This window comes from Leptidea sinapis, chromosome 35 (genome assembly GCF_905404315.1).
Source record: "Leptidea sinapis chromosome 35, ilLepSina1.1, whole genome shotgun sequence".
In the NCBI taxonomy this organism is placed as follows: domain Eukaryota; kingdom Metazoa; phylum Arthropoda; class Insecta; order Lepidoptera; family Pieridae; genus Leptidea; species Leptidea sinapis.
In genome coordinates this window covers 1,330,386-1,348,995 of record NC_066299.1, presented here as the reverse complement: position 1 = coordinate 1,348,995, position 18,610 = coordinate 1,330,386, and positions in this window count along the sequence as shown.

The window sequence follows — 18,610 nt, the reverse complement described above, 5'->3', positions numbered from 1 at the left end:
CAAAAGTATGATAACTACATTATGGGTATCGTGTCCGAGGTTCTCGAGAGTGCACAGAACGATTTTGTGATCATGTTTGAAATCCAACATGGCCGCCGCTCAAAATTATGATAACTAGATTATGGGTATCGTATCCTAGGTTCTCGAGAGTGCAGAGAAAGATTTTGTGATCATTTTTCAAATCCAAGATGGCTGCCGCTCAAAAGTATGATAACTACATTATGGGTATAGTATCCGAGGTTCTCGAGAGTGCAGAAAACAATTTTGGGATGATTTTTCAATTCCAAGATGGCTGACGCACAAAATTATGATTTCATTAATATGGATATCGTACCCGAGGTTCTCGAGGGTGCAGAGAACGATTTTGTGATCATTTTTCAAATCCGAGATGGCCGCCGCTCAAAAGTATGATAACTAGATTATGGGTATCGTATCCTAGGTTTTCGACGGTGCAGAGAAAGATTTTGTGATAAGTTTTCAAATACAAGATGGCCGCCGCTCAAAAGTATGATAACTACATCATGGGTATCGTATCCGAGGTTCTCGAGGGTGCTGAGAACGATTTTGTGATCATTTTTCTAATCCAAGATGGCCGCCGCACAAAATTATGTTTTCACCAATGTGGTTATCGTGTCCGACGTTCTCGAGGGTGCAGAAAACAATTTTGGGATCATTTGTAAAACCGAGATGGCCGCCGCTCAAAAGTATGATAACTAGATTATGGGTATCGTATTCTAGGTTCTCGAGAGTGCAGAAAACAATTTTGGGATCATTTTTAAATCCGAGATGACCGCCGCTCAAAAGTATGATAACTAGATTATGGGTATCGTATCCTAGGTTGTCGAGGGTGCAAAGAAAGATTATGTTATAAGTTTTCAAATCCAAGATGGCCGCCGCTCAAAAGTATGATAACTACATTATGTATATCGTATCAGAGGTTCTCGAGGGTGCTGAGAACGATTTTGTGATCATTTTTCAAATCCGAGATGGCCGCCGCACAAAATTATGATTTCAGCAATATGGATATCGTACCCGAGATTCTCGAAGATGCAGAGAAAGATTTTGTGGTCAGTTTTCGAATCCAAGATGGCCGCCGCTCAAAAGTATGATAACTTCATTATGGGTATCGTATCAGAGGTTCTCGAGGGTGCTGAGAACGAATTTGTGATCATTTTTCTAAGCCAAGATGGCCGCCGCACAAAATTATGATTTCAGCAATACGGATATCGTACCCGAGGTTATCGAGGGTGCAGAGAACGATTTGGTGATCATTTTTCAAATCCAAGATGGCCGCCGCACAAAACTATAATTTCAGCAATATGGATATCGTACCCGAGGTTCTCGAGGGTGCAGAAAACTATTTTGGGATCATTTTTAAATCCGAGATGGGCGCCGCTCAAAAGTATGATAACTAGATTATGGGAATCGTATCCTAGGTTCTCGAGGGTGCAGAGAAAGATTTGGTGATCATTTTTCAAATCCAAGATGGCTGCCGCACAAAATTATGATTTCAGCAATATGGATATCGTACCCGAGGTTCTCGAGGGTGCAGAGAATTATTTGGTGATCATTTTTCAAATCCAAGATGGCCGCCGCACAAAATTATGATTTCAGCAATATAGATATTGTACCCGAGGTTCTCGAGTGTGCAGAGAACGATTTTGTGATCATTTTTCAAATCCAAGATGGCCTCCGCTCAAAAGTATGATAACTACATTATGGGTATCGTGTCCGAGGTTCTCGAGAGTGCACAGAACGATTTTGTGATCATGTTTGAAATCCAACATGGCCGCCGCTCAAAATTATGATAACTAGATTATGGGTATAGTATCCGAGGTTCTCGAGAGTGCAGAAAACAATTTTGGGATGATTTTTCAATTCCAAGATGGCCGCCGCACAAAATTATGATTTCATTAATATGGATATCGTACCCGAGGTTCTCGAGGGTGCAGAGAACGATTTTGTGATCATTTTTCAAATCCGAGATGGCCGCCGCTCAAAAGTATGATAACTAGATTATGGGTATCGTATCCTAGGTTTTCGACGGTGCAGAGAAAGATTTTGTGATAAGTTTTCAAATACAAGATGGACGCCGCTCAAAAGTATGATAACTACATCATGGGTATCGTATCCGAGGTTCTCGAGGGTGCTGAGAACGATTTTGTGATCATATTTCTAATCCAAGATGGCCGCCGCACAAAATTATGTTTTCACCTATGTGGTTATCGTGTCGAAGGTTCTCGAGGGTGCAGAAAACAATTTTGGGATCATTTGTAAAACCGAGATGGCCGCCGCTCAAAAGTATGATAACTAGATTATGGGTATCGTATCCTAGGTTCTCGAGTGTGCAGAAAACAATTTTGGGATCATTTTTAAATCCGAGATGGCCGCCGCTCAAAAGTATGATAACTAGATTATGGGTATCGTATCCTAGGTTGTCGAGGGTGCAAAGAAAGATTATGTTATAAGTTTTCAAATCCAAGATGGCCGCCGCTCAAAAGTATGATAACTACATTATGTATATCGTATCAGAGGTTCTCGAGGGTGCTGAGAACGATTTGGTGATCATTTTTCAAATCCGAGATGGCCGCCGCACAAAATTATGATTTCAGCAATATGGATATCGTACCCGAGATTCTCGAAGATGCAGAGAAAGATTTTGTGGTCAGTTTTCAAATCCGAGATGGCCGCCGCCCAAAATTATGATTTCAGCAATATGGATATCGTACCCGAGATTCTCGAAGATGCAGAGAAAGATTTTGTGGTCAGTTTTCAAATCCAAGATGGCCGCCGCTCAAAAGTATGATAACTTCATTATGGGTATCGAATCATAGGTTCTCGAGGGTGCTGAGAACGAATTTGTGATCATTTTTCTAAGCCAAGATGGCCGCCGCACAAAATTATGATTTCAGCAATATGGATATCGTACCCGAGGTTCTCGAGGGTGCTGAGAACGATTTTGTGATCATTTTTCAAATCCAAGATGGCCGCCGCACAAAATTATGATTTCAGCAATATGGATATCGTACCCGAGGTTCTCGAGGGTGCAGAGAACGATTTGGTGATCATTTTTCAAATCCAAGATGCCCGCCGCACAAAATTATGATTTCAGCAATATGGATATCGTACCCGAGGTTCTCGAGGGTGCAGAGAACGATTTTGTGATCATTTTTCAAATCCAAGATGGCCGCCGCTCAAAAGTATGATAACTACATTATGGGTATCGTGTCCGAGGTTCTCGAGAGTGCACAGAACGATTTTGTGATCATGTTTGAAATCCAAGATGGCCGCCGCTCAAAATTATGATAACTAGATTATGGGTATCGTATCCTAGGTTCTCGAGAGTGCAGAGAAAGATTTTGTGATCATTTTTCAAATCCAAGATGGCCGCCGCTCAAAAGTATGATAACTACATTATGGGTATAGTATCCGAGGTTCTCGAGAGTGCAGAAAACAATTTTGGGATGATTTTTCAATTCCAAGATGGCTGACGCACAAAATTATGATTTCATTAATATGGATATCGTACCCGAGGTTCTCGAGGGTGCAGAGAACGATTTTGTGATAATTTTTCAAATCCGAGATGGCCGCTGCTCAAAAGTATGATAACTAGATTATGGGTATCGTATCCTAGGTTTTCGACGGTGCAGAGAAAGATTTTGTGATAAGTTTTCAAATACAAGATGGCCGCCGCTCAAAAGTATGATAACTACATCATGGGTATCGTATCCGAGGTTCTCGAGGGTGCTGAGAACGATTTTGTGATAATTTTTCTAATCCAAGATGGCCGCCGCACAAAATTATGTTTTCACCAATGTGGTTATCGTGTCGAAGGTTCTCGAGGGTGCAGAAAACAATTTTGGGATCATTTGTAAAACCGAGATGGCCGCCGCTCAAAAGTATGATAACTAGATTATGGGTATCGTATCCTAGGTTCTCGAGAGTGCAGAAAACAATTTTGGGATCATTTTTAAATCCGAGATGGCCGCCGCTCAAAAGTATGATAACTAGATTATGGGTATCGTATCCTAGGTTGTCGAGGGTGCAAAGAAAGATTATGTTATAAGTTTTCAAATCCAAGATGGCCGCCGCTCAAAAGTATGATAACTAGATTATGTATATCGTATCATAGGTTCTCGAGGGTGCTGAGAACGATTTGGTGATCATTTTTCAAATCCGAGATGGCCGCCGCACAAAATTATGATTTCAGCAATATGGATATCGTACCCGAGATTCTCGAAGATGCAGAGAAAGATTTTGTGGTCAGTTTTCAAATCCAAGATGGCCGCCGCTCAAAAGTATGATAACTTCATTATGGGTATCGTATCAGTGGTTCTCGAGGGTGCTGAGAACGAATTTGTGATCATTTTTCTAAGCCAAGATGGCCGCCGCACAAAATTATGATTTCAGCAATAAGGATATCGTACCCGAGGTTCTCGAGGGTGCTGAGAACGATTTTGTGATCATTTTTCAAATCCAAGGTGGCCGCCGCACAAAATTATGATTTCAGCAATATGGATATCGTACCCGAGATTCTCGAAGATGCAGAGAAAGATTTTGTGGTCAGTTTTCAAATCCAAGATGGCCGCCGCTCAAAAGTATGATAACTTCATTATGGGTATCGTATCAGTGGTTCTCGAGGGTGCTGAGAACGAATTTGTGATCATTTTTCTAAGCCAAGATGGCCGCCGCACAAAATTATGATTTCAGCAATAAGGATATCGTACCCGAGGTTCTCGAGGGTGCTGAGAACGATTTTGTGATCATTTTTCAAATCCAAGATGCCCGCCGCACAAAATTATGATTTCAGCAATATGGATATCGTACCCGAGGTTCTCGAGGGTGCAGAGAATTATTTGGTGATCATTTTTCAAATCCAAGATGGCCGCCGCACAAAATTATGATTTCAGCAATATAGATATTGTACCCGAGGTTCTCGAGTGTGCAGAGAACGATTTTGTGATCATTTTTCAAATCCAAGATGGCCTCCGCTCAAAAGTATGATAACTACATTATGGGTATCGTGTCCGAGGTTCTCGAGAGTGCACGGAACGATTTTGTGATCATGTTTGAAATCCAACATGGCCGCCGCTCAAAATTATGATAACTAGATTATGGGTATCGTATCCTAGGTTCTCGAGAGTGCAGAGAAAGATTTTGTGATCATTTTTCAAATCCAAGATGGCCGCCGCTCAAAAGTATGATAACTACATTATGGGTATAGTATCCGAGGTTCTCGAGAGTGCAGAAAACAATTTTGGGATGATTTTTCAATTCCAAGATGGCCGCCGCACAAAATTATGATTTCATTAATATGGATATCGTACCCGAGGTTCTCGAGGGTGCAGAGAACGATTTTGTGATCATTTTTCAAATCCGAGATGGCCGCCGCTCAAAAGTATGATAACTAGATTATGGGTATCGTATCCTAGGTTTTCGACGGTGCAGAGAAAGATTTTGTGATAAGTTTTCAAATACAAGATGGCCGCCGCTCAAAAGTATGATAACTACATCATGGGTATCGTATCCTAGGTTCTCGAGAGTGCAGAGAAAGATTTTGTGATCATTTTTCAAATCCAAGATGGCCGCCGCTCAAAAGTATGATAACTACATTATGGGTATAGTATCCGAGGTTCTCGAGAGTGCAGAAAACAATTTTGGGATGATTTTTCAATTCCAAGATGGCCGCCGCACAAAATTATGATTTCATTAATATGGATATCGTACCCGAGGTTCTCGAGGGTGCAGAGAACGATTTTGTGATCATTTTTCAAATCCGAGATGGCCGCCGCACAAAAGTATGATAACTAGATTATGGGTATCGTATCCTAGGTTTTCGACGGTGCAGAGAAAGATTTTGTGATAAGTTTTCAAATACAAGATGGCCGCCGCTCAAAAGTATGATAACTACATCATGGGTATCGTATCCAAGGTTCTCGAGGGTGCTGAGAACGATTTTGTGATCATATTTCTAATCCAAGATGGCCGCCGCACAAAATTATGTTTTCACCTATGTGGTTATCGTGTCGAAGGTTCTCGAGGGTGCAGAAAACAATTTTGGGATCATTTGTAAAACCGAGATGGCCGCCGCTCAAAAGTATGATAACTAGATTATGGGTATCGTATCCTAGGTTCTCGAGAGTGCAGAAAACAATTTTGGGATCATTTTTAAATCCGAGATGGCCGCCGCTCAAAAGTATGATAACTAGATTATGGGTATCGTATCCTAGGTTGTCGAGGGTGCAAAGAAAGATTATGTTATAAGTTTTCAAATTCAAGATGGCCGCCGCTCAAAAGTATGATAACTACATTATGTATATCGTATCAGAGGTTCTCGAGGGTGCTGAGAACGATTTGGTGATCATTTTTCAAATCCGAGATGGCCGCCGCACAAAATTATGATTTCAGCAATATGGATATCGTACCCGAGATTCTCGAAGATGCAGAGAAAGATTTTGTGGTCAGTTTTCAAATCCAAGATGGCCGCCGCTCAAAAGTATGATAACTTCATTATGGGTATCGTATCAGAGGTTCTCGAGGGTGCTGAGAACGAATTTGTGATCATTTTTCTAAGCCAAGATGGCCGCCGCACAAAATTATGATTTCAGCAATAAGGATATCATGCCCGAGGTTCTCGAGGGTGCAGAGAACGATTTGGTGATCATTTTTCAAATCCGAGATGGCCGCCGCACAAAATTATGATTTCAGCAATATGGATATCGTACCCGAGATTCTCGAAGATGCAGAGAAAGATTTTGTGGTCAGTTTTCAAATCCAAGATGGCCGCCGCTCAAAAGTATGATAACTTCATTATGGGTATCGTATCATAGGTTCTCGAGGGTGCTGAGAACGAATTTGTGATCATTTTTCTAAGCCAAGATGGCCGCCGCACAAAATTATGATTTCAGCAATAAGGATATCGTACCCGAGGTTCTCGAGGGTGCTGAGAACGATTTTGTGATCATTTTTCAAATCCAAGATGGCCGCCGCACAAAATTATGATTTCAGCAATATGGATATCGTACCCGAGGTTCTCGAGGGTGCAGAGAACGATTTGGTGATCATTTTTCAAATCCAAGATGCCCGCCGCACAAAATTATGATTTCAGCAATATGGATATCGTACCCGAGGTTCTCGAGGGTGCAGAGAACGATTTGGTGATCATTTTTCAAATCCAAGATGGCCGCCGCACAAAATTATGATTTCAGCAATATAGATATTGTACCCGAGGTTCTCGAGTGTGCAGAGAACGATTTTGTGATCATTTTTCAAATCCAAGATGGCCGCCGCTCAAAAGTATGATAACTACATTATGGGTATCGTGTCCGAGGTTCTCGAGAGTGCACAGAACGATTTTGTGATCATGTTTGAAATCCAACATGGCCGCCGCTCAAAATTATGATAACTAGATTATGGGTATCGTATCCTAGGTTCTCGAGAGTGCAGAGAAAGATTTTGTGATCATTTTTCAAATCCAAGATGGCCGCCGCTCAAAAGTATGATAACTACATTATGGGTATAGTATCCGAGGTTCTCGAGAGTGCAGAAAACAATTTTGGGATGATTTTTCAATTCCAAGATGGCTGACGCACAAAATTATGATTTCATTAATATGGATATCGTACCCGAGGTTCTCGAGGGTGCAGAGAACGATTTTGTGATCATTTTTCAAATCCGAGATGGCCGCCGCTCAAAAGTATGATAACTAGATTATGGGTATCGTATCCTAGGTTTTCGACGGTGCAGAGAAAGATTTTGTGATAAGTTTTCAAATACAAGATGGCCGCCGCTCAAAAGTATGATAACTACATCATGGGTATCGTATCCGAGGTTCTCGAGGGTGCTGAGAACGATTTTGTGATCATTTTTCTAATCCAAGATGGCCGCCGCACAAAATTATGTTTTCACCAATGTGGTTATCGTGTCCGACGTTCTCGAGGGTGCAGAAAACAGTTTTGGGATCATTTGTAAAACCGAGATGGCCGCCGCTCAAAAGTATGATAACTAGATTATGGGTATCGTATTCTAGGTTCTCGAGAGTGCAGAAAACAATTTTGGGATCATTTTTAAATCCGAGATGACCGCCGCTCAAAAGTATGATAACTAGATTATGGGTATCGTATCCTAGGTTGTCGAGGGTGCAAAGAAAGATTATGTTATAAGTTTTCAAATCCAAGATGGCCGCCGCTCAAAAGTATGATAACTACATTATGTATATCGTATCAGAGGTTCTCGAGGGTGCTGAGAACGATTTTGTGATCATTTTTCAAATCCGAGATGGCCGCCGCACAAAATTATGATTTCAGCAATATGGATATCGTACCCGAGATTCTCGAAGATGCAGAGAAAGATTTTGTGGTCAGTTTTCGAATCCAAGATGGCCGCCGCTCAAAAGTATGATAACTTCATTATGGGTATCGTATCAGAGGTTCTCGAGGGTGCTGAGAACGAATTTGTGATCATTTTTCTAAGCCAAGATGGCCGCCGCACAAAATTATGATTTCAGCAATACGGATATCGTACCCGAGGTTATCGAGGGTGCAGAGAACGATTTGGTGATCATTTTTCAAATCCAAGATGGCCGCCGCACAAAACTATAATTTCAGCAATATGGATATCGTACCCGAGGTTCTCGAGGGTGCAGAAAACTATTTTGGGATCATTTTTAAATCCGAGATGGCCGCCGCTCAAAAGTATGATAACTAGATTATGGGAATCGTATCCTAGGTTCTCGAGGGTGCAGAGAAAGATTTGGTGATCATTTTTCAAATCCAAGATGGCTGCCGCACAAAATTATGATTTCAGCAATATGGATATCGTACCCGAGGTTCTCGAGGGTGCAGAGAATTATTTGGTGATCATTTTTCAAATCCAAGATGGCCGCCGCACAAAATTATGATTTCAGCAATATAGATATTGTACCCGAGGTTCTCGAGTGTGCAGAGAACGATTTTGTGATCATTTTTCAAATCCAAGATGGCCTCCGCTCAAAAGTATGATAACTACATTATGGGTATCGTGTCCGAGGTTCTCGAGAGTGCACAGAACGATTTTGTGATCATGTTTGAAATCCAACATGGCCGCCGCTCAAAATTATGATAACTAGATTATGGGTATCGTATCCTAGGTTCTCGAGAGTGCACAGAAAGATTTTGTGATCATTTTTCAAATCCAAGATGGCCGCCGCTCAAAAGTATGATAACTACATTATGGGTATAGTATCCGAGGTTCTCGAGAGTGCAGAAAACAATTTTGGGATGATTTTTCAATTCCAAGATGGCCGCCGCACAAAATTATGATTTCATTAATATGGATATCGTACCCGAGGTTCTCGAGGGTGCAGAGAACGATTTTGTGATCATTTTTCAAATCCGAGATGGCCGCCGCTCAAAAGTATGATAACTAGATTATGGGTATCGTATCCTAGGTTTTCGACGGTGCAGAGAAAGATTTTGTGATAAGTTTTCAAATACAAGATGGACGCCGCTCAAAAGTATGATAACTACATCATGGGTATCGTATCCGAGGTTCTCGAGGGTGCTGAGAACGATTTTGTGATCATATTTCTAATCCAAGATGGCCGCCGCACAAAATTATGTTTTCACCTATGTGGTTATCGTGTCGAAGGTTCTCGAGGGTGCAGAAAACAATTTTGGGATCATTTGTAAAACCGAGATGGCCGCCGCTCAAAAGTATGATAACTAGATTATGGGTATCGTATCCTAGGTTCTCGAGTGTGCAGAAAACAATTTTGGGATCATTTTTAAATCCGAGATGGCCGCCGCTCAAAAGTATGATAACTAGATTATGGGTATCGTTTCCTAGGTTGTCGAGGGTGCAAAGAAAGATTATGTTATAAGTTTTCAAATCCAAGATGGCCGCCGCTCAAAAGTATGATAACTACATTATGTATATCGTATCAGAGGTTCTCGAGGGTGCTGAGAACGATTTGGTGATCATTTTTCAAATCCGAGATGGCCGCCGCACAAAATTATGATTTCAGCAATATGGATATCGTACCCGAGATTCTCGAAGATGCAGAGAAAGATTTTGTGGTCAGTTTTCAAATCCGAGATGGCCGCCGCCCAAAATTATGATTTCAGCAATATGGATATCGTACCCGAGATTCTCGAAGATGCAGAGAAAGATTTTGTGGTCAGTTTTCAAATCCAAGATGGCCGCCGCTCAAAAGTACGATAACTTCATTATGGGTATCGAATCATAGGTTCTCGAGGGTGCTGAGAACGAATTTGTGATCATTTTTCTAAGCCAAGATGGCCGCCGCACAAAATTATGATTTCAGCAATAAGGATATCGTACCCGAGGTTCTCGAGGGTGCTGAGAACGATTTTGTGATCATTTTTCAAATCCAAGATGGCCGCCGCACAAAATTATGATTTCAGCAATATGGATATCGTACCCGAGGTTCTCGAGGGTGCAGAGAACGATTTGGTGATCATTTTTCAAATCCAAGATGCCCGCCGCACAAAATTATGATTTCAGCAATATGGATATCGTACCCGAGGTTCTCGAGGGTGCAGAGAACGATTTTGTGATCATTTTTCAAATCCAAGATGGCCGCCGCTCAAAAGTATGATAACTACATTATGGGTATCGTGTCCGAGGTTCTCGAGAGTGCACAGAACGATTTTGTGATCATGTTTGAAATCCAAGATGGCCGCCGCTCAAAAGTATGATAACTAGATTATGGGTATCGTATCCTAGGTTCTCGAGAGTGCAGAGAAAGATTTTGTGATCATTTTTCAAATCCAAGATGGCCGCCGCTCAAAAGTATGATAACTACATTATGGGTATAGTATCCGAGGTTCTCGAGAGTGCAGAAAACAATTTTGGGATGATTTTTCAATTCCAAGATGGCTGACGCACAAAATTATGATTTCATTAATATGGATATCGTACCCGAGGTTCTCGAGGGTGCAGAGAACGATTTTGTGATCATTTTTCAAATCCGAGATGGCCGCTGCTCAAAAGTATGATAACTAGATTATGGGTATCGTATCCTAGGTTTTCGACGGTGCAGAGAAAGATTTTGTGATAAGTTTTCAAATACAAGATGGCCGCCGCTCAAAAGTATGATAACTACATCATGGGTATCGTATCCGAGGTTCTCGAGGGTGCTGAGAACGATTTTGTGATAATTTTTCTAATCCAAGATGGCCGCCGCACAAAATTATGTTTTCACCAATGTGGTTATCGTGTCCGAGGTTCTCGAGGGTGCAGAAAACAATTTTGGGATCATTTTTAAAACCGAGATGGCCGCCGCTCAAAAGTATGATAACTAGATTATGGGTATCGTATCCTAGGTTCTCGAGAGTGCAGAAAACAATTTTGGGATCATTTTTAAATCCGAGATGGCCGCCGCTCAAAAGTATGATAACTAGATTATGGGTATCGTATCCTAGGTTGTCGAGGGTGCAAAGAAAGATTATGTTATAAGTTTTCAAATCCAAGATGGCCGCCGCTCAAAAGTATGATAACTACATTATGTATATCGTATCAGAGGTTCTCGAGGGTGCTGAGAACGATTTGGTGATCATTTTTCAAATCCAAGATGGCCGCCGCACAAAATTATGATTTCAGCAATATGGATATCGTACCCGAGATTCTCGAAGATGCAGAGAAAGATTTTGTGGTCAGTTTTCAAATCCAAGATTGCCGCCGCTCAAAAGTATGATAACTTCATTATGGGTATCGTATCAGAGGTTCTCGAGGTTGCTGAGAACGAATTTGTGATCATTTTTCTAAGCCAAGATGGCCGCCGCACAAAATTATGATTTCAGCAATAAGGATATCGTACCCGAGGTTCTCGAGGGTGCAGAGAACGATTTGGTGATCATTTTTCAAATCCAAGATGGCCGCCGCACAAAACTATAATTTCAGCAATATGGATATCGTACCCGAGGTTCTCGAGGGTGCAGAAAACTATTTTGGGATCATTTTTAAATCCGAGATGGCCGCCGCTCAAAAGTATGATAACTAGATTATGGGAATCGTATCCTAGGTTCTCGAGGGTGCAGAGAAAGATTTGGTGATCATTTTTCAAATCCAAGATGGCTGCCGCACAAAATTATGATTTCAGCAATATGGATATCGTACCCGAGGTTCTCGAGGGTGCAGAGAAAGATTTTGTGGTCAGTTTTCAAATCCAAGATGGCCGCTGCTCAAAAGTATGACAACAACATTATGGGTATCGTATACGAGGTTCTCGAGGAAGCTGAGAACAATTATGTGATCATATTTCAAATCCAAGATGGCCGCCGCACAAAATTATGATTTCAGCAATATGGATATCGTACCCGAGGTTCTCGAGGGTGCAGAGAACGATTTTGTGATCATTTTTCAAATCCAAGATGGCCGCCGCTCAAAAGTATGATAACTACATTATGGGTATAGTATCCGAGGTTCTCGAGAGTGCAGAAAACAATATTGGGATCATTTTTAAATCCGAGATGGCCGCCGCTCAAAAGTATGATAACTAGATTATGGGAATCGTATCCTAGGTTCTCGAGGGTGCAGAGAAAGATTTTGTGATCATTTTTCTAATCCAAGATGGCCGCCGCACAAAATTATGTTTTCACCAATTTGGTTATCGTGTCCGAGGTTCTCGAGGGTGCAGAAAACAATTTTGGGATCATTTGTAAAACCGAGATGGCCGCCGCTCAAAAGTATGATAACTAGATTATGGATATCGTACCCGAGATTCTCGAAGGTGCAGAGAAAGATTTTCTGATCAGTTTTCAAATACAAGATGGCCGCCGCTCAAAAGTATGATAACTACGTTATGGGTATCGTATCCCAGGTTCTCGAGGGTGCTGAGAACGATTTTGTGATCATTTTTCTAATCCAAGATGGCCGCCGCACAAAATTATGTTTTCACCAATGTGGTTATCGTGTCCGAGGTTCTCGAGGGTGCAGAAAACAATTTTGGGATCATTTTTAAAACCGAGATGGCCGCCGCTCAAAAGTATGATAACTAGATTATGGGTATCGTATCCTAGGTTCTCGAGAGTGCAGAAAACAATTTTGGGATCATTTTTAAATCCGAGATGGCCGCCGCTCAAAAGTATGATAACTAGATTATGGGTATCGTATCCTAGGTTGTCGAGGGTGCAAAGAAAGATTAAGTTATAAGTTTTCAAATCCAAGCTGGCCGCCGCTCAAAAGTATGATAACTACATTATGTATATCGTATCAGAGGTTCTCGAGGGTGCTGAGAACGATTTTGTGATCATTTTTCAAATCCGAGATGGCCGCCGCACAAAATTATGATTTCAGCAATATGGATATCGTACCCGAGATTCTCGAAGATGCAGAGAATGATTTTGTGGTCAGTTTTCGAATCCAAGATGGCCGCCGCTCAAAAGTATGATAACTTCATTATGGGTATCGTATCAGAGGTTCTCGAGGGTGCTGAGAACAATTTTGGGATCATTTTTAAATCCGAGATGGCCGCCGCTCAAAAGTATGATAACTAGATTATGGGTATCGTTTCCTAGGTTGTCGAGGGTGCAAAGAAAGATTATGTTATAAGTTTTCAAATCCAAGATGGCCGCCGCTCAAAAGTATGATAACTACATTATGTATATCGTATCAGAGGTTCTCGAGGGTGCTGAGAACGATTTGGTGATCATTTTTCAAATCCGAGATGGCCGCCGCACAAAATTATGATTTCAGCAATATGGATATCGTACCCGAGATTCTCGAAGATGCAGAGAAAGATTTTGTGGTCAGTTTTCAAATCCGAGATGGCCGCCGCCCAAAATTATGATTTCAGCAATATGGATATCGTACCCGAGATTCTCGAAGATGCAGAGAAAGATTTTGTGGTCAGTTTTCAAATCCAAGATGGCCGCCGCTCAAAAGTATGATAACTTCATTATGGGTATCGAATCATAGGTTCTCGAGGGTGCTGAGAACGAATTTGTGATCATTTTTCTAAGCCAAGATGGCCGCCGCACAAAATTATGATTTCAGCAATATGGATATCGTACCCGAGGTTCTCGAGGGTGCTGAGAACGATTTTGTGATCATTTTTCAAATCCAAGATGGCCGCCGCACAAAATTATGATTTCAGCAATATGGATATCGTACCCGAGGTTCTCGAGGGTGCAGAGAACGATTTGGTGATCATTTTTCAAATCCAAGATGCCCGCCGCACAAAATTATGATTTCAGCAATATGGATATCGTACCCGAGGTTCTCGAGGGTGCAGAGAACGATTTTGTGATCATTTTTCAAATCCAAGATGGCCGCCGCTCAAAAGTATGATAACTACATTATGGGTATCGTGTCCGAGGTTCTCGAGAGTGCACAGAACGATTTTGTGATCATGTTTGAAATCCAAGATGGCCGCCGCTCAAAATTATGATAACTAGATTATGGGTATCGTATCCTAGGTTCTCGAGAGTGCAGAGAACGATTTTGTGATCATTTTTCAAATCCAAGATGGCCGCCGCTCAAAAGTATGATAACTACATTATGGGTATAGTATCCGAGGTTCTCGAGAGTGCAGAAAACAATTTTGGGATGATTTTTCAATTCCAAGATGGCTGACGCACAAAATTATGATTTCATTAATATGGATATCGTACCCGAGGTTCTCGAGGGTGCAGAGAACGATTTTGTGATCATTTTTCAAATCCGAGATGGCCGCTGCTCAAAAGTATGATAACTAGATTATGGGTATCGTATCCTAGGTTTTCGACGGTGCAGAGAAAGATTTTGTGATAAGTTTTCAAATACAAGATGGCCGCCGCTCAAAAGTATGATAACTACATCATGGGTATCGTATCCGAGGTTCTCGAGGGTGCTGAGAACGATTTTGTGATAATTTTTCTAATCCAAGATGGCCGCCGCACAAAATTATGTTTTCACCAATGTGGTTATCGTGTCCGAGGTTCTCGAGGGTGCAGAAAACAATTTTGGGATCATTTTTAAATCCGAGATGGCCGCCGCTCAAAAGTATGATAACTAGATTATGGGTATCGTATCCTAGGTTCTCGAGAGTGCAGAAAACAATTTTGGGATCATTTTTAAATCCGAGATGGCCGCCGCTCAAAAGTATGATAACTAGATTATGGGTATCGTATCCTAGGTTGTCGAGGGTGCAAAGAAAGATTATGTTATAAGTTTTCAAATCCAAGATGGCCGCCGCTCAAAAGTATGATAACTACATTATGTATATCGTATCAGAGGTTCTCGAGGGTGCTGAGAACGATTTTGTGATCATTTTTCAAATCCGAGATGGCCGCCGCACAAAATTATGATTTCAGCAATATGGATATCGTACCCGAGATTCTCGAAGATGCAGAGAAAGATTTTGTGGTCAGTTTTCAAATCCAAGATTGCCGCCGCTCAAAAGTATGATAACTTCATTATGGGTATCGTATCAGAGGTTCTCGAGGTTGCTGAGAACGAATTTGTGATCATTTTTCTAAGCCAAGATGGCCGCCGCACAAAATTATGATTTCAGCAATAAGGATATCGTACCCGAGGTTATCGAGGGTGCAGAGAACGATTTGGTGATCATTTTTCAAATCCAAGATGGCCGCCGCACAAAACTATAATTTCAGCAATATGGATATCGTACCCGAGGTTCTCGAGGGTGCAGAAAACTATTTTGGGATCATTTTTAAATCCGAGATGGCCGCCGCTCAAAAGTATGATAACTAGATTATGGGAATCGTATCCTAGGTTCTCGAGGGTGCAGAGAAAGATTTGGTGATCATTTTTCAAATCCAAGATGGCTGCCGCACAAAATTATGATTTCAGCAATATGGATATCGTACCCGAGGTTCTCGAGGGTGCAGAGAAAGATTTTGTGGTCAGTTTTCAAATCCAAGATGGCCGCTGCTCAAAAGTATGACAACAACATTATGGGTACCGTATACGAGGTTCTCGAGGAAGCTGAGAACAATTATGTGATCATATTTCAAATCCAAGATGGCCGCCGCACAAAATTATGATTTCAGCAATATGGATATCGTACCCGAGGTTCTCGAGGGTGCAGAGAACGATTTTGTGATCATTTTTCAAATCCAAGATGGCCGCCGCTCAAAAGTATGATAACTACATTATGGGTATAGTATCCGAGGTTCTCGAGAGTGCAGAAAACAATATTGGGATCATTTTTAAATCCGAGATGGCCGCCGCTCAAAAGTATGATAACTAGATTATGGGAATCGTATCCTAGGTTCTCGAGGGTGCAGAGAAAGATTTGGTGATCATTTTTCAAATCCAAGATGGCTGCCGCACAAAATTATGATTTCAGCAATATGGATATCGTACCCGAGGTTCTCGAGGGTGCAGAGAAAGATTTTGTGGTCAGTTTTCAAATCCAAGATGGCCGCCGCTCAAAAGTATGACAACTACATTATGGGTATCGTATACGAGCTTCTCGAGGAAGCTGAGAACAATTTTGTGATCATTTTTCTAATCCAAGATGGCCGCCGCACAAAATTATGTTTTCACCAATTTGGTTATCGTGTCCGAGGTTCTCGAGGGTGCAGAAAACAATTTTGGGATCATTTGTAAAACCGAGATGGCCGCCGCTCAAAAGTATGATAACTAGATTATGGATATCGTACCCGAGATTCTCGAAGGTGCAGAGAAAGATTTTCTGATCAGTTTTCAAATACAAGATGGCCGCCGCTCAAAAGTATGATAACTACGTTATGGGTATCGTATCCCAGGTTCTCGAGGGTGCTGAGAACGATTTTGTGATCATTTTTCTAATCCAAGATGGCCGCCGCACAAAATTATGTTTTCACCAATGTGGTTATCGTGTCCGAGGTTCTCGAGGGTGCAGAAAACAATTTTGGGATCATTTTTAAAACCGAGATGGCCGCCGCTCAAAAGTATGATAACTAGATTATGGGTATCGTATCCTAGGTTCTCGAGAGTGCAGAAAACAATTTTGGGATCATTTTTAAATCCGAGATGGCCGCCGCTCAAAAGTATGATAACTAGATTATGGGTATCGTATCCTAGGTTGTCGAGGGTGCAAAGAAAGATTAAGTTATAAGTTTTCAAATCCAAGCTGGCCGCCGCTCAAAAGTATGATAACTACATTATGTATATCGTATCAGAGGTTCTCGAGGGTGCTGAGAACGATTTTGTGATCATTTTTCAAATCCGAGATGGCCGCCGCACAAAATTATGATTTCAGCAATATGGATATCGTACCCGAGATTCTCGAAGATGCAGAGAATGATTTTGTGGTCAGTTTTCGAATCCAAGATGGCCGCCGCTCAAAAGTATGATAACTTCATTATGGGTATCGTATCAGAGGTTCTCGAGGGTGCTGAGAACAAATTTGTGATCATTTTTCTAAGCCAAGATGGCCGCCGCACAAAATTATGATTTCAGCAATACGGATATTGTACCCGAGGTTATCGAGGGTGCAGAGAACGATTTGGTGATCATTTTTCAAATCCAAGATGGCCGCCGCACAAAACTATAATTTCAGCAATATGGATATCGTACCCGAGGTTCTCGAGGGTGCAGAAAACTATTTTGGGATCATTTTTAAATCCGAGATGGCCGCCGCTCAAAAGTATGATAACTAGATTATGGGAATCGTATCCTAGGTTCTCGAGGGTGCAGAGAAAGATTTGGTGATCATTTTTCAAATCCAAGATGGCTGCCGCACAAAATTATGATTTCAGCAATATGGATATCGTACCCGAGGTTCTCGAGGGTGCAGAGAAAGATTTTGTGGTCAGTTTTCAAATCCAAGATGGCCGCTGCTCAAAAGTATGACAACTACATTATGGGTATCGTATACGAGGTTCTCGAGGAAGCTGAGAACAATTTTGTGATCATATTTCAAATCCAAGATGGCCGCCGCACAAAATTATGATTTCAGCAATATGGATATCGTACCCGAGGTTCTCGAGGGTGCAGAGAACGATTTTGTGATCATTTTTCAAATCCAAGATGGCCGCCGCTCAAAAGTATGATAACTACATTATGGGTATAGTATCCGAGGTTCTCGAGAGTGCAGAAAACAATATTGGGATCATTTTTAAATCCGAGATGGCCGCCGCTCAAAAGTATGATAACTAGATTATGGGTATCGTATCCTAGGTTCTCGACGTTGCAAAGAAAGATTTTGTGATAAGTTTTCAAATACAAGATGGCCGCCGCTCAAAAGTATGATAACTACATCATGGATATCGTATCCGAGGTTCTCGAGGGTGCTGAGAACGATTTTGTGATCATTTTTCTAATCCAAGATGGCCGCCGCACAAAATTATGTTTTCACCAATTTGGTTATCGTGTCCGAGGTTCTCGAGGGTGCAGAAAACAATTTTGGGATCATTTGTAAAACCGAGATGGCCGCCGCTCAAAAGTATGATAACTAGATTATGGATATCGTACCCGAGATTCTCGAAGGTGCAGAGAAAGATTTTCTGATCAGTTTTCAAATACAAGATGGCCGCCGCTCAAAAGTATGATAACTACGTTATGGGTATCGTATCCCAGGTTCTCGAGGGTGCTGAGAACGATTTTGTGATCATTTTTCTAATCCAAGATGGCCGCCGCACAAAATTATGTTTTCACCAATGTGGTTATCGTGTCCGAGGTT